We start from the raw sequence: 6,032 nt of genomic DNA, 5'->3' as shown, positions 1-6,032 counted from the left end.
TTGCTGGCACTCATGCCAGACTTGGGTTTGACTATATTTTTTTACTTTTTCATAATTGATAGTCCGAAGTCAAAGAATTTCACTGGAAGATTTTCAAAATATTTCAAAATGTTACCTTTGTAACAAAGTTGGAAAATTTAAAGTCGAGCTCTCAGTACAATGTTCATAATACATAATATTGTCACACAAAAATGACTTTTTTAGATGTCCTTTAAGTTGTGGACAAATATAATTTCACTCGCTTTCTATGTTGCTTTTTTTTGTTGTTTATTTTTTACAAACTAGTTAGCATACTTAGCATTAAAGATGGTATGGTCTTGTTCCTTGATTACAAGACTGGTTCATTTCCTGTATAATAAAGCTCGTGCTATTCTTAAAATGTTTGTTATTTCTGGGGTAATTACGGCTGCAATTTGACTGCTAAATGCATTGTCACTGTTGATGTATGTTTTTTTTTTTTTTTTTTTTTAAATCTGTTCTATCTGGTCTTATCAGGCTTTTGTTCTAGAAAGTTTGGAAGTTCCAGAATGTTGTCATGTTCTGGAATTTTGGCAAGATCTGGAATGTTTGGAAGTTCTGGAATGTTGTTAGGTTCTGGAATGGTGGCAAGTTCTGGAATGTTGGTAAGTTCTAGAATGTTTGGAAGTTCTGTAATGTTAGAGAATATGAGCAGAGTGGCGCAGCGGAAGCGTGCTCGGCCCATAACCCAGAGGTCGATGGATCGAAATCCTCTGCTATTTCTAGGTGCTCTTCATTGCTGTCATCTTCTCTGAAGAGCTAGTCTGTGCTGTTGTGTCTTTGGTGCCATGCATCCCTCTCCAGCAAATGTTACTGCCCCATGAATGCCTCTTCTTAGAAAAGCTAGTCTGTGCCAGTGACTTTCAGACCTGCATTGATGAGTCTTTGAGGGATTAGGGAAAAGTCAGAAGAAAGAAGTTCACTGCAAAGTCAAGCAAGTACTTCACTTTGGATCTTGTGTTTTGTCAAGTAAAATGTATTCTGTTTTTAGTTCTTAAAAAAGCAGCTGGCAGTATGGTTCTCCTGTGTCTGCCCCCCTTGACTTAACTAATACTCCAGGTATCATCACTCAGTCCTTGACGTGTCAAGCGTGGACGCTGGAGGAAAACCTCAACTTTTCAGGTAGTGTGGCCGAACGGTCTAAGGTGCTGGATTAAGGCTCCAGTCTCTCAGGAGGCGTGAGTTCAAATCCCACCACTGCCACTTGACAATGTTAGCTATACGTCAATGTGATGGCCTTGTGTGTGCTCCTCTCAGTCAATTCAAGTGTTCCATGTAGAGACTTTGTCTGGCAAAGCAAGTGAAACTGTTGTCTCACTGCCTCAGAGAGGGGCAGTACCTTTCCCACTTTGTAAATCATAATTTCAAGTTTCACTTTTCTCTCATATTTTCAGAGCTAGGTACAGGTAGGATGCCACGCCGGGCCGTCACCATGGAAGCTTCACCTCACAGATGAGGTGGCCCAGTGGTTAAGGCGATGGACTGCTAATCCATTGTGCTCTGCACACGTGGGTTTGAGTCCCATCCTCGTCGTTGATGCGTTCGCTTTAAGCTGCCACATCAATAAGCTCCCTTGGTCCTGCTTATTGTATAAGACCACGTGCAAGGAAACATCCCATCCCCAATGTTTGTGGAAGCGCATGACGCCAGTCTAAAGCAGAGTAACAACCGTTGGATGAACACAAGGTGCTCCTGGACAAGCATGGACTAAAGGGAAACCCCGTGCTTCTCAAGAAGGTAGCCTCGCTGCTCTTGGTTCCTGTCAGTACACGTGCAGCACCATTCTGAATCAGATGCAAAGTCCTCGGAGACTTACTAGAGCCGCCTGATAACAAGGAGTTACAATAATCGAAACTAGAAGTAACAAATGCATGGACTAGTTTTTTTACATCCACTTGAGACAGGACTAACTTTGGTGTACATGGAGGATTCGTCATCAACATGTCCAAAATGAGATCGATCTGAAAAATAAGACTTAAACTATCGTAGTGCGGTTTCTTTAATGCCAATAAGATGTTCAAGTCTTTCTGTGTGTGTGTGTGTGTGTGTGTGTGTGTGTGAGACAGAATATACATCAAAGCATTCTGTAGAACCTTCCATACCTTTGTTACATCATCATTCTAGAACCTTGTCAGAACCTTATATTACAGGCTGCAGTCAGTGAACACACAGTCAGACACAGCTTCAGTAGTGAATTGTAGTTGGACTGGGCACTTTAGAAAGAAACAGCATCTCAGACATTAAGACAGGATTCTTTTCAAGGAGATGAGTATATGCTGTAAAAAGGTTCAACAGCAGATGGACAAGATTCAACAGCAAGAAGGTAAGTACCATATAGCTAGTGTGCGCAGACATCATTGTGGAGAATGTGGGCATTGATCCCGCTACCTCTCGCATGCTAAGCGAGCGCTCTCCCATTTGAGCTAATTCCCCTGTCTCAACCTCTCTATCGCATGGCGACAAGCATTGTGGGACAAGCACAAACTAAAAGGAAAGCCAGTGCCGCTTGTTTTGATGCCCCGGCTGCTGTTTTTTAACCCAGGATTAGAGAACATGAGCAGAGTGGCACAGCGGAAGCGTGCTGGGCCCATAGCCCAGAGGTCGATGGATCGAAACCATCCTCTGCTATTTCTAGGTGCTCTTCATCGCTGTCATCTTCTCTGAAGAGCTAGTCTGTGCTGTTGTGTCTTTGGTGCCATGCATCCATCTGCAGTATATGTTACCAGAGAGATATACTTACCACCTTTCGTCAAACTCTGGTTGACCCCGCTTTGACTACTATGTTTTACTACTTTGACCTTTTACCTAGAAAGCCCCCCCAGCCCCGCCCCCTGTACTGCTATTGGCTGTGCTGACAGCACACCCACCCGCACACACACACACACACACACACACGCACGCACGCACACGCACTCCACACACACAATGGGCATGGGGAATGGGCATGCGCACACGATAAGGCCACCAATTTTAAGAATATTCTAGAAGGGAAACGGCGGGAAAACAGTTGTGAGCTCTGCTACAGCTACAACAGCAGTTGTGAAAACAAATCAACCAGCAAAAGATCTAGTGTTACAGAGAGAGACACAAGCTAGCCCCCAAGTTTTACGACTTTGAACCCAGAAAGGGGTTCACACACACACACACACACACACACACACACACACACACACACACACACACACATACACACACACACATATGGCATGACATTGCAATAGATGGAGTTTTAGAATTAAAGTTCTGGGAACGCGCAAGTGCGCATGTGCGCACGCAGCTACGACCCCAATGTTGTAGAAAAATAAAAAATAAAATCTGTAAAATAGCTTTAAAATAGTAGATGTAATGTAAATAGATGCGAGCTAACCCCCTCCCCAAAATGGATGAGAAAGTAATAAATCATCTTCAGCATCTTCTTTGTTTTCTGGGTATAAAACACCTAAACCTCTTTGACGGGACACAAAGGCATGGAACGTACGGTTGACGAAGATGGAGCATGGTATGGAGCTTTAACTTTGACTTTTGTCTTTCTACCAAAAAAGTGAACTATAGTATTTATTTTATTTTAGAAAATAACATTTCATCCGAGGTTCAGCCTATTACTTCTCCTTCTGACCAACAAGTCCTATTTCCCGGTAAGTGATTTAACTTTTTTTTTATTATTCTGCTTTGCAACAAATGTCTTTTTCATTTCTTGAAGTGACTTCTGACGAGTTTAAGTAACTTCTGAAAGAGTTCATTGCTGCACTAGTATACAGTTTACACACATTTTAGAAACTAGCCAGTAATGTTAACATGTTTTTCTGTGTTATAAGACATTTTGGGTGCTTTTTGGGTTGTTGTTGTTTGTATCCAGGATTTTGTTTTCTACACTGAATGTCTTTTTCATTTCTTGAAGTGACTCCTGAAGAGTTTGAGGGCATCGATTCCACACAAACAGACCCCGGTGGGTCTATTATTTTCTCTGACTTTGTCAGTAAACTGATGAGATGTAACTTTTTTTAAAACTTTTTCCTCGTCTCCAGACTTTCATATATAGATCTTCTAGACGGAGCGACGCTGCTGCAGAGTGTTAGAACGCCTGTATCTAACTATCTATTAGATGGTGATGCAGGAAGCACTCTGAGCACTCCTCCAGCAACGACTCATCCCCGTGCAAACCGTCTGCGATTAGGACGACGCAACCGCCCTACTTTTGCAGGAAATTCTGCCGCCACTACAACTGGAGCATCGGGTAAGTCGTAAAAACTTTCAACACACACACACACACACACACACACGTTTGGATTTTAATGATGTTTTATACAGAGCCCAGGCCTTCAGTTTCTCCTCTCGGGAGTCCTGTGTCAGAGCTACCTAGACCAAAAAAACCCTACGTCCATTATAAAGGTAGGCAATGTTTTCTAAATATAAAATGATCTTTTTTGTCTTGTCTCTTAATTGTCTTGTGAATTAAAATATGTTTTTTGTCCCCAGTTGTGGAACAAAGGAGCTGTGGGACCGAAACCCTGGAGCCAGCAGTACAGCCGACGCGGGAAGGCCGGTGCTGTGAGACTGGATCCGCAGAGCCTGAAGCACAGAGCTGTGAAACACGATCCGTGGAGCCAGCAGTGCAGCCTGCGAGGGAGGGAGTCGCCTTACACCCACTGAGTGCGGACGAACGTGAGAGACTTGAAAGCTTTTACCTGCTTTATGAGATTGCTGATTTCATTAAGAAACCGGACGATCGTGAGACACTGCAAAGGTTGGACGTGCTTTGTGAAATTGCTGATTTCAGGAGGAAAAAGTCCTAAACGTGTGGTGTGACATTTAAAATAAACTAAAAATGGATGAAGAAAACTTTTCTTTTGGTCTGTCTGATTTAGAGTTTATGGTTGAGCAATTGAATCAAATCTCCCCACCTCCTCCTGTAGATGTAGCCGTTGCTAATGTGGGTGAACGGTCATCATTGACTGCTAATAACTATTTCCAACCATTGGAAGACGCTCTGCTGCGTCTAAATCAAAACCCATCTTCATCCGATGTTGAAAATTATTTCCATCCTTTAGAACTGGCAATGCATCAGATGGACCAGACCTCTCCCTCCTCCTCCTCATCCCCTTCCCCCTCCTCCTCCCCATCCCCTTCTCCCTCCCCCTCCTCCTGCTCACAGTCGAATGAAAACCAAGTCCCCCCTCCTTCTCCTCCTCCTACCCCACCTGCTCCTTCATTTCAAGTCCATGTCCAGCATGGTGGAGGTCAGGCTGATTCACCCCCCAGGCCGTCCACCTCCTCCTTCTCCAACATCGAGACTGTGTCCCGCGACCGGTTCAACAATCTGGAGCTGAGACGAGTGTTCACCGTTCCCCCTGCCAGAAACATACTGGATCTTGCACAGTTTTATGACGATGTGATGTTGATTCTTAGAGAAATGGCTGGCGCTGTCAGAGCACAGGTTGGGCGTAATGATGTAATACAGCTAGAGCTTATTGGTGAGAATGTTCAGAATCATGTCTCTGTGGTTGTTGAGGATGAACATGGTGATGCTATCTTACCTGCTTTTGAGGGCTTGCTGGAGCGCTTGGTTCAATCTAACGCCGAGATAGCATCAGATGCTAGGTTAGAATTAGTGGTTCAGGTTGTGCATGATCCTAGAGGCGGTGTTAAACGCAAACTGGATAAAACTTTAGACTGTGAAATAATACGAATTAAAAGACAACATCTGTACATTGTAGACAACAGGAATGATCACCTCTGCTTTGCCATCAACTTGGCCCATGTAAACGACCCTCTAATCACTGATAATCAGGCCTTAGAACAAGGGAGAGAGTTTCAGAGACTCGTCGGTCTGAGCTATCAGACCCCCGTCACCTTTACTGACGTGTGCAAATTTGAAAAAATTCTGAACCGCAAAATTGTTATTTTTTACAGAAGTCCGGATCAGCAGCCGCTCTCTCATTTTGAGACGGCATTCTCCGATAGATCAAATCCTCTGTTTCTCTTTTTGCTCCAGAACCATTATTACGGTATAAAAA

At 43.6% G+C, this 6,032-nt stretch overlaps 1 long non-coding RNA gene and 3 other non-coding genes across 4 annotated transcripts; all 4 read left to right on the top strand.

Moving 5' to 3' along the window:
• Positions 1–1,139: 1,139 nt before the first annotated feature.
• trnal-aag (transfer RNA leucine (anticodon AAG)) lies at positions 1,140–1,221 on the top strand. The gene has a single exon. It is a non-coding gene; the product is annotated as a tRNA-Leu (tRNA).
• Positions 1,222–1,469: 248 nt separating this feature from the next.
• Positions 1,470–1,551, top strand: trnas-gcu (transfer RNA serine (anticodon GCU)). Its single transcript has one exon. It is a non-coding gene; the product is annotated as a tRNA-Ser (tRNA).
• A 1,023-nt stretch (positions 1,552–2,574) lies between these two features.
• On the top strand, positions 2,575–2,646 carry trnam-cau (transfer RNA methionine (anticodon CAU)). The gene has a single exon. It is a non-coding gene; the product is annotated as a tRNA-Met (tRNA).
• Positions 2,647–2,900: 254 nt separating this feature from the next.
• LOC113746923 (uncharacterized) lies at positions 2,901–4,952 on the top strand. The gene is made up of 5 exons (XR_003463224.1): positions 2,901–3,653; positions 3,917–3,964; positions 4,044–4,252; positions 4,327–4,407; positions 4,495–4,952. It is a non-coding gene; the product is annotated as an uncharacterized LOC113746923 (long non-coding RNA).
• Positions 4,953–6,032: the final 1,080 nt, after the last annotated feature.

This window comes from Larimichthys crocea, chromosome I (assembly GCF_000972845.2).
Source record: "Larimichthys crocea isolate SSNF chromosome I, L_crocea_2.0, whole genome shotgun sequence".
Classification (NCBI taxonomy): domain Eukaryota; kingdom Metazoa; phylum Chordata; class Actinopteri; family Sciaenidae; genus Larimichthys; species Larimichthys crocea.
This window is presented reverse-complemented; position numbering and strand designations above follow the sequence as displayed.